Source organism: Eulemur rufifrons, chromosome 18 (assembly GCF_041146395.1).
Source record: "Eulemur rufifrons isolate Redbay chromosome 18, OSU_ERuf_1, whole genome shotgun sequence".
Classification (NCBI taxonomy): domain Eukaryota; kingdom Metazoa; phylum Chordata; class Mammalia; order Primates; family Lemuridae; genus Eulemur; species Eulemur rufifrons.
In genome coordinates, this window is record NC_091000.1 from 68,597,421 (window position 1) to 68,610,427 (window position 13,007).

The following is a 13,007-nucleotide window of genomic DNA, read 5'->3' on the forward strand; positions in this document are numbered from 1 at the left end:
AGTGACAGGTTAGTGCTCTGCCTCCCACTCTCCCAGGGTCCCAGGTGTTCCCCACCCACGGGGCAGGGGTCGGGCTGAGTTGGTGGACAGCCCAGTCCGTCTGCCCCGGCCACAGGGCACCACTGCCTGCTGCTTACCCCAGACCTTCCTGCCTCAGTCGTCCAGTCCAGGAAGAAAGGTGACATCCTGTGTAAACTCACGTGTCTGCTGATGCCGCCCTCCCGGCTGGAAGGATCCGACGTCCCCAGGGCCACTTCCTTGGTCCCATCCCCGACTCCCACAGGATCCCATAGAGGGAAGGCCCCCAGGAAAGCACTGCGCCCAGTTTGGAGTCAGGGGGCCTGTCTAGGGCACTGTGAACCACAACCCTCGGGACGTGCACGCTAAAGTGAAACAGTGGTGGGGACGGCTGAGGTTGGGACTTCACAGGTGCAGCCTCCACCCGCAGGAGCACGGGGCTTTCAACATGCCCTGCGCAGCCGCGTCACCCTTGCGCTGGAGTGTGGCGCGGAGCGTCCACGCTGCCCTGGTCAGAGCGGGGTGCGCCCCACTAGCAGGCCGCGTGAGCAGCTTGCCACCATTCAGCAGCAGCGTGGGCCTGCGGTGACAGTGTGCACGGAAAGTCCGTCCTATTCCGGGACAGTGCACCCATTGTCATGCTGCGTGGGCAGCAAAGGATGTTCCTTGGTCACAGTGAAGTCCCACGGGGGATCCAAAAACATGACAGAAGTTCCTGTCAACAGTGGCCGTGGGCCGGGCACGGTGGCTGACGCCTGTAATCCTAGCACTCCGGGAGGCCGAGGCGGGAGGATTGTTTGAGCTCAGGAGTTCGAGACCAGCCTGAGCAAGAGCGAGACCCCATCTCTACCAAAAAAATAGAAAGAAATTAGCTGGACAACTAAAAATATATAGAAAAAATTAGCTGGGCACGGTGGCGCATGCCTGTAGTCCCAGCTACTCGGGAGGCTGAGGCAGAAGGATTACTTGAGCCCAGGAGTTTGCGGTTGCTGTGAGCTAGGCTGACGCCATGGCACTCTAGCCCGGGCAACAGAGTGAGACTCTGTCTCAAAAAAAAAAAAAAAAAACAACAAAAAAAACAGTGGCCGTGGTAGTCCCAGCATCCTCATGAGTGGCATCCATGTGTCCCTTCCTGGTCCTTGTCCCTACACAGGACATCCTTTCATAGTCCAATCACTAGGTAGCCATTCTCCTGACCAGACGGCTAGGCTGTTGGCCATGGCCCATGAGTTGGTGAAAATGTAATAAGACAGTGGTGGGGGTGGCCTGCAAGGCCATCACCATTGCATGTGGTCCAGCCCACTAGATGGAAGTCTGTGTCCAGTCCCAGTCGGAGGATGGCCACCCACTGGCCGGACTGCAGCCACAGCCCAGGGGACCCATCTGGCTAGGTTGCCTGAAAGGACCAAGTGCCATAAAGGGGCACAGAGCCCACTGGGCCCACTCTTAAATGTTCCGTTTCCATTTAGCAGCTGAGTTCTGCTGAGCCTGTGCAGTTTTACAGTGGGGGGGGGGTGCTTGCCAGCACCCGAGTGAGAGCGGGCAGTTCAGGTCGCAGCACCGGGAGGCGATCCAGCTGGTAAGCCCGGCCTACCGTGCCCATCAGCAAGCATGGGGCTGCCACCCATGGAGCCACCTCTGGCGGCTGCCTCAGCGTGTCCCAAACCCAAGAGGCCAGTGCACCCAGCAGCAGTTTCCTGGTGCCAGAGACTTCACTCGCACGTGCGGGGATGGCGGGTGCCCGAGATGCCATCGGGCTACCAGGCTCTAAAGGTTTTAAAGGCAGTGCCTGGGACACAGCTTGTTAAATGACTTTCAGGGCCTGCTGTGGCAAAGGGCCCCGGCTCAAAGCTGGGCTAGAGGAACAGCAGGTGGGGACGTGCTAGTCTAGTGCCCAGAGGGGCCGACTGGCGCTCTGTTGTTAGCGATGCCTCCAGGGCCAACAATGTTTGCTTGACGGGTCTGGGATATTTCCTTGGCATTCAGCCTGCTACAGTTCCTTGTTAGTCTCCATGCCCCGAAGGCCTTTTTGAGCAGCCAAAGTCAGCTGTCACATTGTAACAGGGTGGTCTGTGACAGTTTTATTTGAATTCACATAGCTTCCGGTTCCCCATTTAGCATGCAGTACTGCTTTTCCTGAACAAGCCCTTGGGGTTTGGGGAGCTTGGGCAGAGAGCATCAGTGGGGCTGTGAGGGCCACACCCCCAGGGTGGTGACTTTCTGTGCCACAGCAGCCAAAATGTCAACGCCTGTATAATGCCCTCAGAGCTGGGAGTCGTGGTCGCCACACCTGAAATGACCCAAAGGGACCCCCCCAGCAAAGAGGCAGTATGGGGGTCACCATAGCCGTCCCTGAACCTCCCGATGTCATCAGTTTAATTTTTCTCCCTTTTCCCCCTTTTGTCTTGACAGGAGTGCAGGGCCATGGGCCTCTGGTGGGGGTCTGGGGACCTTGGCTCCACCCCTAATTGTGCCATTTCTTTTGGGACAGCAAAACATTATCTCCTCCCACATCAAGTGTCCCAGAGAGCCAGGACATGTCCTCTCTGCCTTTTGCCCGTATCTGTCCCTTACGCCATGTTTCCCTTCCTGTGAAGGCGCGCCTTTGGGTGCAGGTTCTCTCGCAGGTGCCTGAGCTCTCTGGCCAGGAGCGAGTGACCACCTCAGTGCCAACAACCAGGGGACAGCGTGCCGTGCTCTTGTTCCCATGTTCCCTCCCCTCTTCCGCAGCCCACGCCGTCCGCTCACTCACGTCTGCGGGGCTGACCTCTGTCCCCCTTACCGCCCCTCCTTCCCCATACAACGTCCAGCTGCATGTCCAGCCCTGGCGACCCCAGGCTGGGTACGGGGGGCACCACCCCTCCTGCTCTGCCAGGAAGCCATGGTCCCGTCAGGCCAGACCTGCTCACGGTGCCAGTTCTGTGAAGCAGGTTCGCTGGGCACTGCGTTCTAACGCGTCTGAGTCTGGTGACAGGGACACGTCCACGTGCAACAAGTTCCAAGAAGCGGGTTTATTCCTTATAGCTCGGCAGGGAGGGACAACAGAATCCTAGGGTCCACGGTGAGCTGCCTGGGGTGGGTGGAGTCTCACTTGTGTGTGCCCCACTCGCTCTGCCACCGAGACACCCTGGCAGGCAGCTGCCCTGGGTTTTGTGCCCTGGAGTCACAGGACCCACTGGGATAAAGTACTGAAGAACAGGCTGTTTCGGGCGGGGTGGGGGCTGGGGGAGGACCGAAAGGCAGCCCGGGCTGTTCCAATTCATCCTTCTCTAGCTCAGCATGTTGCGTCCCGGCAGATTCTACACTTATCCTTGAGAAGGAGGGAGGACTGAGTCGGGCCAAGGCCACCTGGAGCGCCATGCTGCGGGTTTTCTTTGGGGTGTAGAAGGAAGAAGTGGGCAGTCACATGTCACTTCAGAGTCTCTGCCTCATAGCACAACAGCTCAGTCTAAATTCCTGTTTCATCGTGAGCATAATTACCGAATTCCGTCCCCACTCACTTAACCGAGGTTTACCGTGTGAGTGTCGGGGACGCAAACGGGAACGGGAGAGCTGCCGAGTGAAATGGCAGGACATGGGTACGCTTAATCATTCCACTCCCTCACACAACCTCACTAAAACTATAAAACGGTACTCAGAGTTGCTATAAAGGAACAACTCAGGCTGGGTAATTTATAAAGAAAAGAGGTTTATTCGGCTCACGGTTCTGCAGACTGCAGGAAGCATGGCGCCGGCATCTGCTGCTGGCGAGGGCTGCAGGGGGCTCCCGATCCAGGCGGAAGGCGAGGGGCAGCAGGGTGTCACACGGCCAGAGAAGGAGGAAGAAAGGAGGAGGTGGTGCCAGGCTCCTCTAAACAGCGGCTCCGGTGAACTGACGCAGTGAGCACTGACTCATCATCTCAGGGAGGGGACTGGATCATTCTTGAGGGATCTGTCCCCATGACCCAAACACCTCCCGCCAGGCCCCACCTCCAACGCTGGGGATTGAATGTCAACGGGAGATTTGGAGGGTCCAAAAATCCAAACCATATACCACTCCCCGACGCCCTCAGGAAGGCTGTTTTAGACAACGGAATTGCTCTAGACTTTTTTGTATCCAACTGTCACCAACTGGGAGGAGCGTGTATGATTGCCAACACCTCCTACCATACCTGGATAGGCAACTCAGGCGTGGCGGTGACACAGGTGGAGGAGGTGAGATGCTGGCCCCTGGCTGCAGACCGTGGGCCCCCTGAAGGACCCTTCTTTGGCTTCTTCAGCAACTTCTCACCTGGATGGCTGGGATCCTGGGCCAGGTCACTGCTCCGGGCAGGCTTGGCCATCCTGCTGTGGCAGTGTCCTCCTGGGCCTAGTGACATGTCACCTGCTTGTAGCTCAACGATATTGCATTGAAGCTGTGTCAGTCAAGGTGTTGCATCCATGTGATGAGACACACCTCCGCCTCCAGAGCTGGCAGGTTGGAGGGTAGCTTTGCTAAAGAGATGCCTGTGCCAGGGGTGGACGGCAGGACAATTGCCTAAGTGGCCTTGGACCAACCCAGTTCCTCCCGTCTCACTTCTGGTTCTCAAGAAGAATGACCATAGCATGTGCCGGGAACGCGGCCTCCTGAGACAGGGAGGGCCTGACCAGAACAGCCGGGCTCTGCTCTGGTGCCCCTACAAACAGGCTGTCCTCAACACCGTGGCCCAGTGTGTCCAGGTCACCGGAGTGTAACACCCGGGGCAGGCTGCTTCCTGGGGTCTCTCAGGTGCATTGCAAATGGGCCACGCACAAATGGGACTCCACCCACCTGGGCACCTCTCCTGAGCCTTGGGGGCTGGCTCACAGTGGACCCAAGGCCCCTGTTGTCCCCTGCCGCCCATCTGCAAGTGTCACACCCTCCAGATCCGCCTCGCCAGATCCCGCCTGTCCCAGGCCTCTCTCACGCTAGCCCTTGCTGTCGATGAGTCGGGACCCTGGGTTGCAAGTGATTAAAACCCAATTTAAACTGGATTAAGAGGAAATAAAGGGAGGAATTTTTGGAAGCTTCAAGCTACCACAGAAAAGGCAGGGTGTGGCCAAAAGAACTTGCTGGATACAAGTGTTTCCAGTCTCACCAGCCTCAGACAAGCTGGTAAATTTCTTCACAGTGCACAGTGAAACTTCTTCGCAAAACCTTTCTGGCTCTCTCCCGTGAGCCTGGCACATCCACGGAAACTCCGAGGGAACTAAATCGAATACCAGGGAGTTCAATTAGGTGCATAGAGACAGTGGACAGGTTAACTTGGTTTCTTACTCACATACTTCCCCAGAGGAGTCAGATCCAACTTCAATTCTCCGTATCTATAACCTACTGTTACTGTGCCTTTTAATGTGCTGTGGTTTGCAGGAAGAAGTATCATCAAGTTGATTAGATTAGGGGTTGGTGTTTATGAGCCATATTTATGAAAAAAGTTATATCATATTATCTATCAAAATAATGGTGATTTGATCTTTTCTTTTCCCGCCACGGTCAAGTTTCTGCAACACTGTCAGTGGATGACACACGATTGCTGTAGAAACTGGATTACATGACTCAGAAGTTCCTTTCCAGTCCAGTGAGGTTCCGGGAGACAGCACTGATTACCTGTAAGTGATCTAATCTTAGGGCTGAAACAGAGATTACTGCCCGGCTCCATTTGTTTATGTACGTTTTAACAACACATGGAAAAGGGTTCCCAGAAGTGAATTCCCCGGAATGAAGGTTTGGTACCTTCATTGGCTTTGCAGGCTGACAGAAGTACATCCGGACTGGTCCCAGCTCAGCGAAACAAAGCCCGCTGTTCCTAAGAATACCCAGGGGCAGAGAGAAAGATCTTTACTCTGACCAGAAAGAGTTATTACACAGGGGCCTTCCAAGATCTGGAACAAAACATGTTCTATGAGCCAGGTATTTTATAGTCATTATTTTGACTTCCCTCTGGTCCTACAAGTAGGCGTTATTAGCTCAATTTTACAAAAGAAGAGATGGAGTTTCCGAGTGTGGACACAAACGGGCCCGGATTGGAAACCAGGCTTGGGTGCAAAGCCCCTGCTGGCTGCGCAGCCTCCAGCCCTCGTGGTGAACTGAGTGGCACCAGCAGAAGGGGCAGAGGCACCGGGACGGCCCGGAGGGGAAAGGGACAGAGGTAAGGCAGAAGCAGCCTCTGACCCTGGCTGCCTTTGAGATCGCAAAAGAAGTACAGAGCAGAAGGATGTTCCCACCAGACTTTCACAGTTCTTAGACACAAAGACCCTCTGCTTTTTTAAAAATAGACAATCCAACTTCCTAAGTTCCCAACACACCAAGGTGCCTTGACAGGTATGAGGTTTTCGAGCTGCCTTCTGCCCCGCCCTTCACCCCACCCCCGAGCCCCGGACAGCCACCAAGCCCTGGCGGAACTCAGCCCCCACACCGCCTCACCTGATCCCGCCTGTCCCAGGCCTCTCTCACGCTAGCCCTTGCTGTCGATGAGTCGGGACCCTGGGTTGCAAGTGATTAAAACCCAATTTAAACTGGATTAAGAGGAAATAAAGGGAGGAATTTTTGGAAGCTTTAAGCTACCACAGAAAAGGCAGGGTGTGGCCAGTGTCAGAAACATCTGTCACTAGGGCCTCGAGTGTGCCTGGCTGCTGTCTCCCCCCTGGACCAGGCTTGTCTCCTCATACCGGCTTCTTCACGTGGTGGGAAACGTGTTTTTACGGGTCTGAGCATCATGGCCGCAGAGGAGTCGGGCTTGCTCTCTGTGGTCCCAGGGCAGAGCTCGGGCCAAGAGCCTACCCTTGGTGCAAGTGACCGGGGCCCAGGGAAGGGACTTCAAAGGAAGCCGATGGAAGCAGCGTTCCTTCCCGGGCCGGGCTGGGCAGACCGAACCTCCACAAGTGCATAGCTGCCCTCACGTCACATACCTAGAGCGCAGGGAGCAGAATGTCCCCGAGGAAAGAGACGGCTGTCGTGCGTACACAGATGCCCACGGTAGCTGTCCAGACAGCTCTGCAAATGCATTTCCACCCACTGCCAGGGGGAGGGAGGCATGACCGGGAACCCAGCAGTAGCTGTCCGTATCGCAACACGTCGTGGGCAAGGATCAAAACCCTACCGAGAGCCTTCTGGGACTTTTACGTTTATTTGTTATTTATTTTGAAGTTATAATCACTATTTCACACATATATCTCTAAATCTTAACAACTATTTATTTAAAAGTGTCTTTTTGAAACTAAAAAAAAAAAAAGAAGAAACTGACATTTAAACAAATTTGGATGGAGAGGAGGAATTCATTTGAAGAAAGCTTGAAGTCACGGTGGAGTCTGATTTTAAAATGACAAAAACAGCTCTTTCCTCTTCTCCTTTCAGAAGCCCCCCAAAGCAGCATGGAGCACCAGAATGAGGGGACAGGTTGCCTTGGCTGAAATCAGGCAATGGCTGAAACAGGACCCTTACTGTTCAAACTGGCGACTTCTTTGTCTGCATGAATTCATGTGAATTAATTCCTGGGCTTCATCCCTGCTGCCCGGCTTGCTAATTGGCTGTCTTGAGGAGCTTCGGCTTGTGTGCTGGCAGCCGTGCTAAGAGCGCGTCACTTACCTGAACCTCACCTGGCCGGCGGGGGAGAGGTGAGGGACGGCAGCTGCATGGCACTGCTGGGGACACATTCGTCCTCGGTGCTCACTGAGATTCCAGGGAATCTCACTACGTCACTGGGGCCCGATCCCTTCTCTCCCACCCTCACCCCTGCAGGGCTCCTCAGGTGGCTTCTTCCACTCAGGATTCAAAGTCTTGGCTCTGTGCTGAGCTCCCTGGCTGCTGAGCCCAGATCACGCCCGGCCAGCTTCCTCTCGCCACCTCCTCTTCTTCTGAGGCCTTGGCTTCTCAGTTCACAAAGACCACTGGCTGCCCCGGTGGGCTCCCCTGTGTCCTTGGTCCTGCAGACACAGCACCACTCCGGAGCTGCCCCTGCAGGCCACCACATGTGGCTGTCCCACGAGGTTCTTCCCTAATGTGGGGCCCCAAATCCAGGAGGAGCACATGGGCCAAGGTAAGTAGCACGGCGGGCTTTGGACGTTGACAACTCTGTTCATTAGGGACCTTCTCAGTGAGGGGCACCAGCCTCAGAGCGCCCTGGACATTTCCTTGTAGGAGGGGACTTGCAGTTGAGGAATAGCAAAGAGATGAGAGGGGACCGGGTTTGCCCTCGAGACCACCAAGTTTTGGCTGGCAGCTGGAGGTGGCCCGGGGCAGGCATTAGAGCAGCCTGCCCTTTCCTCCTCCTTGCGAACTTGCTCCAACTGCGGAGAGAGGAGCCAGCCCTCCCTGGGTCTCTGGCTTCTAGATAAAAGAGAAGGAAAGTCCCAGAGAGGCACCCGAGAAGAGAGAAGAATCCAGGGAACTCCGTCCGCTATTCTGATATCATCTGACTGTTACTGAACCACGTGATGTGTTTCCCTGACATTATGACTCCAAAGTGTCTGAGAATAACTTAGAATATAGTTTCTTGAAATTTAGGGGGCACAAAAATCTCTTGAGATTTTGTTCACACAGATTCCCTAGAAATGTTGATTGAATTTCTGATTTCGGGCTGAGCTTGGGCCTCCTGTTCCCCACTTCTCACGAGCTCCGGGTGCTGCTGGCTTCCATGTCCCGGGAACCGCACCGGGAGCAGCGCCGGCCGAGACGGCAGAGCTGGCTGTCCTGCACGATCATGGACGTGTTGTCCACCTGGAGGCCCGACAGTACTCCCAGTTCAAGCCTGAGTCGGGAAAACTTTCACAAAGATTTCCTAAGTCTCCATGTTGTGACACCTCCTCTATTCTCTTCCCGCTTCTGTGTCATGGTGACAACCCAGGTGCCAGAGGAAACCAGAAAAGAGGTTCTTACTATGAACTGGCCTGAGGGCTCATCTCCTCTGCTATTGCATCATTTCCACACCATCGCCGGGGCGGCAGTGACGATCTTTGAAGATCTTAAATTTCCTGAAATTGGCTTCTCAACGGAGCCTGTTTCCTACTAAGGACTGGGCAGGTGGGGTGGGCAGACGGGCATTTTAAACCTCCCGGAGAGGACAAACCACAGCCCAGCAGCAAAGAGCAGCAGGTGCATCCGCACATGGGGCAGCGGGGCTATTCCCCCAGGGAGGAAGGTGCCGAAGAGGAGCCAGGAGAGACGGAGGGAGAGGACATATTTATGACCTTTCCACGGAGTTCATGCCATTCCTGTTGGAATATCAAGCAAGCTAAGGAAAAAATTCTGACTTCTATAGCATCTGGCCTCTGCAGATTGCTCATATTTCTTAACTTTCATAAATAGTCAAAACCTGACAGTGCCTTACTTTTGCGTAGCACTTGACAGTTGCTACTTTCCCTTATCTTACTTGATTTTCATTAAGAAACTTCCCATATGAAAGTGGTCCTCCTTCATATGGGAAGTTTCTTAATGGCCCGGCTGCCATTGTTATTCCCATTTTAAAGCCAAGAAAACTGAGGCCTCCCAGTTCAGCCTGCCCCTCAGAGGGAGGCGAAAGAGGATGCAGGCTGGCACCTGGAGGAATCCAGAGGGAGAGAGCAGTGTCCAGCCAGCGACTCCCAGGGCCCTGAAATGCCTCCCGCACGTGTGAGCAACAGTGCCTGGGGCTGTGCACAGCTGGGGTGGGGAAGCTGACCCAGCCTGAGGGGTTAGGCAAGACTTTCCTAAGTGACCTTTGATCTGAGATGGGAAGAATGAGTGATGGTGATAACTAACTCTATGAGACATGACCATGTGCCGGGCGTTAATCTAAGCAATTGTGTATTTTAAATCATGGAATCCCCATTGTGATTAAGTAATATTTTGCTCCTCATTTTACAGATGAGGAAAGTGAAAAACAAAGATGGTAACCTTGATCAGGGCCATTCGGTGGACAAGTGGCATGAATAGGATTATTCAAAGCCCAGCAGACTCTGGGGCGGAGAGCTGAAAGAGCCCCAGGGCAGGGTGCTGGTGGGCCCAGAGAAGGGACTGGGGCTCCCCGTTTCTCTTCCTCAGTCCAGTTCCCAGGTGTCCCTAGGATCCCAGCCCACGCGGATGGTAGGTTGGCAGTCTGTGGCACACGGGCCACACCACCCCCATGTTGCGTGCAAAGCAATGAGAAGGTGCACGCTAAGAGTGGGGCATGGACAGTCACGTGGGGAGGTGAGAAGGTGCGAGCCATAAGAACAGACGACGCAGACTTCCAATTTCCACACACACACACACACACACACTCTCACTGGAAAAACCCAAAGGGTAGATACCAAGGTTTTTATAGTGATTATCATTGAGAGGAAACAGCAAAGTTGATTATTATTATTTTTTTCTATGTGGGTTTTTACGCTCACTCTTGTGCCTTTCTGCAATGGTCACATGTCACTTTTATAAAAGGTGAAATGTTTATACCATCTGAAAAGAAACCAGAGTATTCACACATTACTTTTGCAGTCACATAAATAAATAAGCTCTATTTTAAAACTATTTACTCATGTGACAGGTTAATGACAAATGTTGAAATTCAGCCTTGGCCTGAGTTTCGTCACCTGTCCCAGGTGGGAGCCCTGGAGACAGTTCAACTATTGGCTGGTTCTACCCTGGCTGAAGCCTGACTCCTGGTGGACAGAAACATCAAGGACAGGTTTCTACATACACATACCAGGCAAAGTTTATTTATCCACCCGTTTTGCTACTCAGCAAATACGTACTGATCATATTCTATATGGCGGGAATATGGCAGGAATATGAACACAAATTTGAGATGGAGCCTGTTTGGGAAAATGGCTTCTCTCTACTTTTGTTCAAGTTTTCTTTTTGTTTCAATAGTATGGTCGAGTTCTTCACGTAAGTCCTGCTCCTTAGTTACTATTAAGTTTATTTCTAGGCTGCTACTAAGAATGGGACATTTTTCTTGGCACATTTCCGGAGTACAATGAGTAGTCCAGAAGCTATGGATTTTCATGTATTATGTCCGTGTGGCCACTTTACTGGACTGTCTTATTGGTTGTTCAGACTATTCTCTTTGGTTCTCAAGCTACGTAATCATGCAGAAAGAATTTTGTTCCTTTTAAAATACAGTAGTTGTCTCTCTCATTTCAGAGATCTGTCCATCCTGGGTATTCTTCACCCTTCCCACCCTGCTTTTTAACCAGGGAAACTTCTGGTCAGTCCTGCCTGTGGGAGGCACCTGCAGGAGGCCAGAGGCAGGAGAGAGAGTAGGAAACAGGAGGGAAGCAGCAGCCTACGCAAGGACCGGTTCAAAAGGGCCACCATCCACACAGGGCGTTCCAGAATCGGGGCCGGAGCAAACACGGGCCAAGGGGTCTGCAGGCGAGAACGTGGGCTCCGCGTTGGATCGCCTGCGTTCAGACGCTGCGCCACCACTTAGCAGCTGGTGGTCCTGAGCACTTTACTAGACCTTTCTGTGCCCCAGTCTCCTTATCTTGAAAATGTAAATAATGGGCTTCTCTTAGCTTACTGAGTTATTATGAGGATACAAATAATTAGTTCATGCACAGAGCTCAGAAGCAAGTTGGTATATTACAGTCTCAGTAAATGACAGCCATCATTAACTCCTCTTTTTCACATGTACGCACTACATACAATCTGTCACCACATTTTCCATTTGAAGGGCTCTCCCGCCAAATGTACTCATAACCAACCCACTTCTCACCACCCCACTACCACCGTGGTCTGCTCTACCATCGCTCCCTGGAAACTGCCAACTTGACTCCCCCACTCCTGCCCTCACCTCCCCTATTGTCTCATCTCAACACTTCGGCAAGTGATCCCTATGCGATGTAAGTCTGATCATGACACTCCTTTGCTGGACACCCTGAGTAAAGGTCAGTCCTTACCATGACCTAAAAGGTCCCACCTGACCTGACCCCCCATCCCTGACCTGGACTTCTGCTGTTTCCTCCACCCTGCTGGACTGGCCTCCTCACGGGACACTGAGTCCACCAAGCCGTCCTTCCCTCTGCCTGGCGCCATCTCTCCGTGGGCATCTGGATGGCACCCTGGCTCCCTTCAAGTCTTGACTCCACACCTCCTTCTGGGGCTGGGGGGAGTGTCTGCCATGGCTACTCTAAAACTGCGCCCACACCTCCCATGCTCTCCACCTCCAGTCCCTCACCGCTGCTCCTCAGCACAGCACTTGCCTAGCACAGCACAGCACTAGCATCATCTGACATGGGAACATTATTTTTCACACCATCAGTTTCATGGGCACAGGATTCTTTTCTTTTGCTCACTATGTTTCCAACATCAACGAGAGTGCTTAGCATGAAACAGGCACTCAATATTTATTGAATGAATAAAAAAAGAAACCTCCCCAGAATTGAAAGACAGGAGTTTCCAGATCAAAAGGTCTACCAAGTCCCCATGAAACCCACTGCGAACTTTCAAAACACCAGGAACAAAGACAGAAGATTATACAAGTTTGCAGAAGTCACAAAGAAGGATCACCAATCAGGATGCCTTCACACTTCTCCACGGCAGGGTGGGAAAGGGGACAAGAATGGACAAATAATTGCCTAGAAATTACTCCCAAACTATCAGACAAGTCTGAACGGAGTCAATGACAGCATTTTCAGTCTCTCACGGTCTGAAACTATTTTCCCTCCCACACAGCCTTGCTCTATAGTGCTACCAGGGGATGCGTGCCACTTGCCAGAAAGAGCGCACAGGCCCCACAGAGGCAAAGGGAAGCTCCCGGGCACGACAAAGGGAGGTTCTTCAGGTAACAACCAGGCTACAGTGCAACCATCTCGCCTGAAGAGGGGAGGCCTTCTCGGGAGGCCCCGTGTCGCACTGTCTCTCCAGCCTGATGCGACCGCTGGAGGATGTGTGCACCAGAAGCACGTAACAAACCAGGCAAGCAGGGAAGAACCTCCAGAGAGCAGGAAACCTCACGGGTGACAGGCAGAGGACATTCTAGGACCACAGCTGGCAGCTCTTCCAGATATGGCAGGGGGACCCCAGGGAACCACAC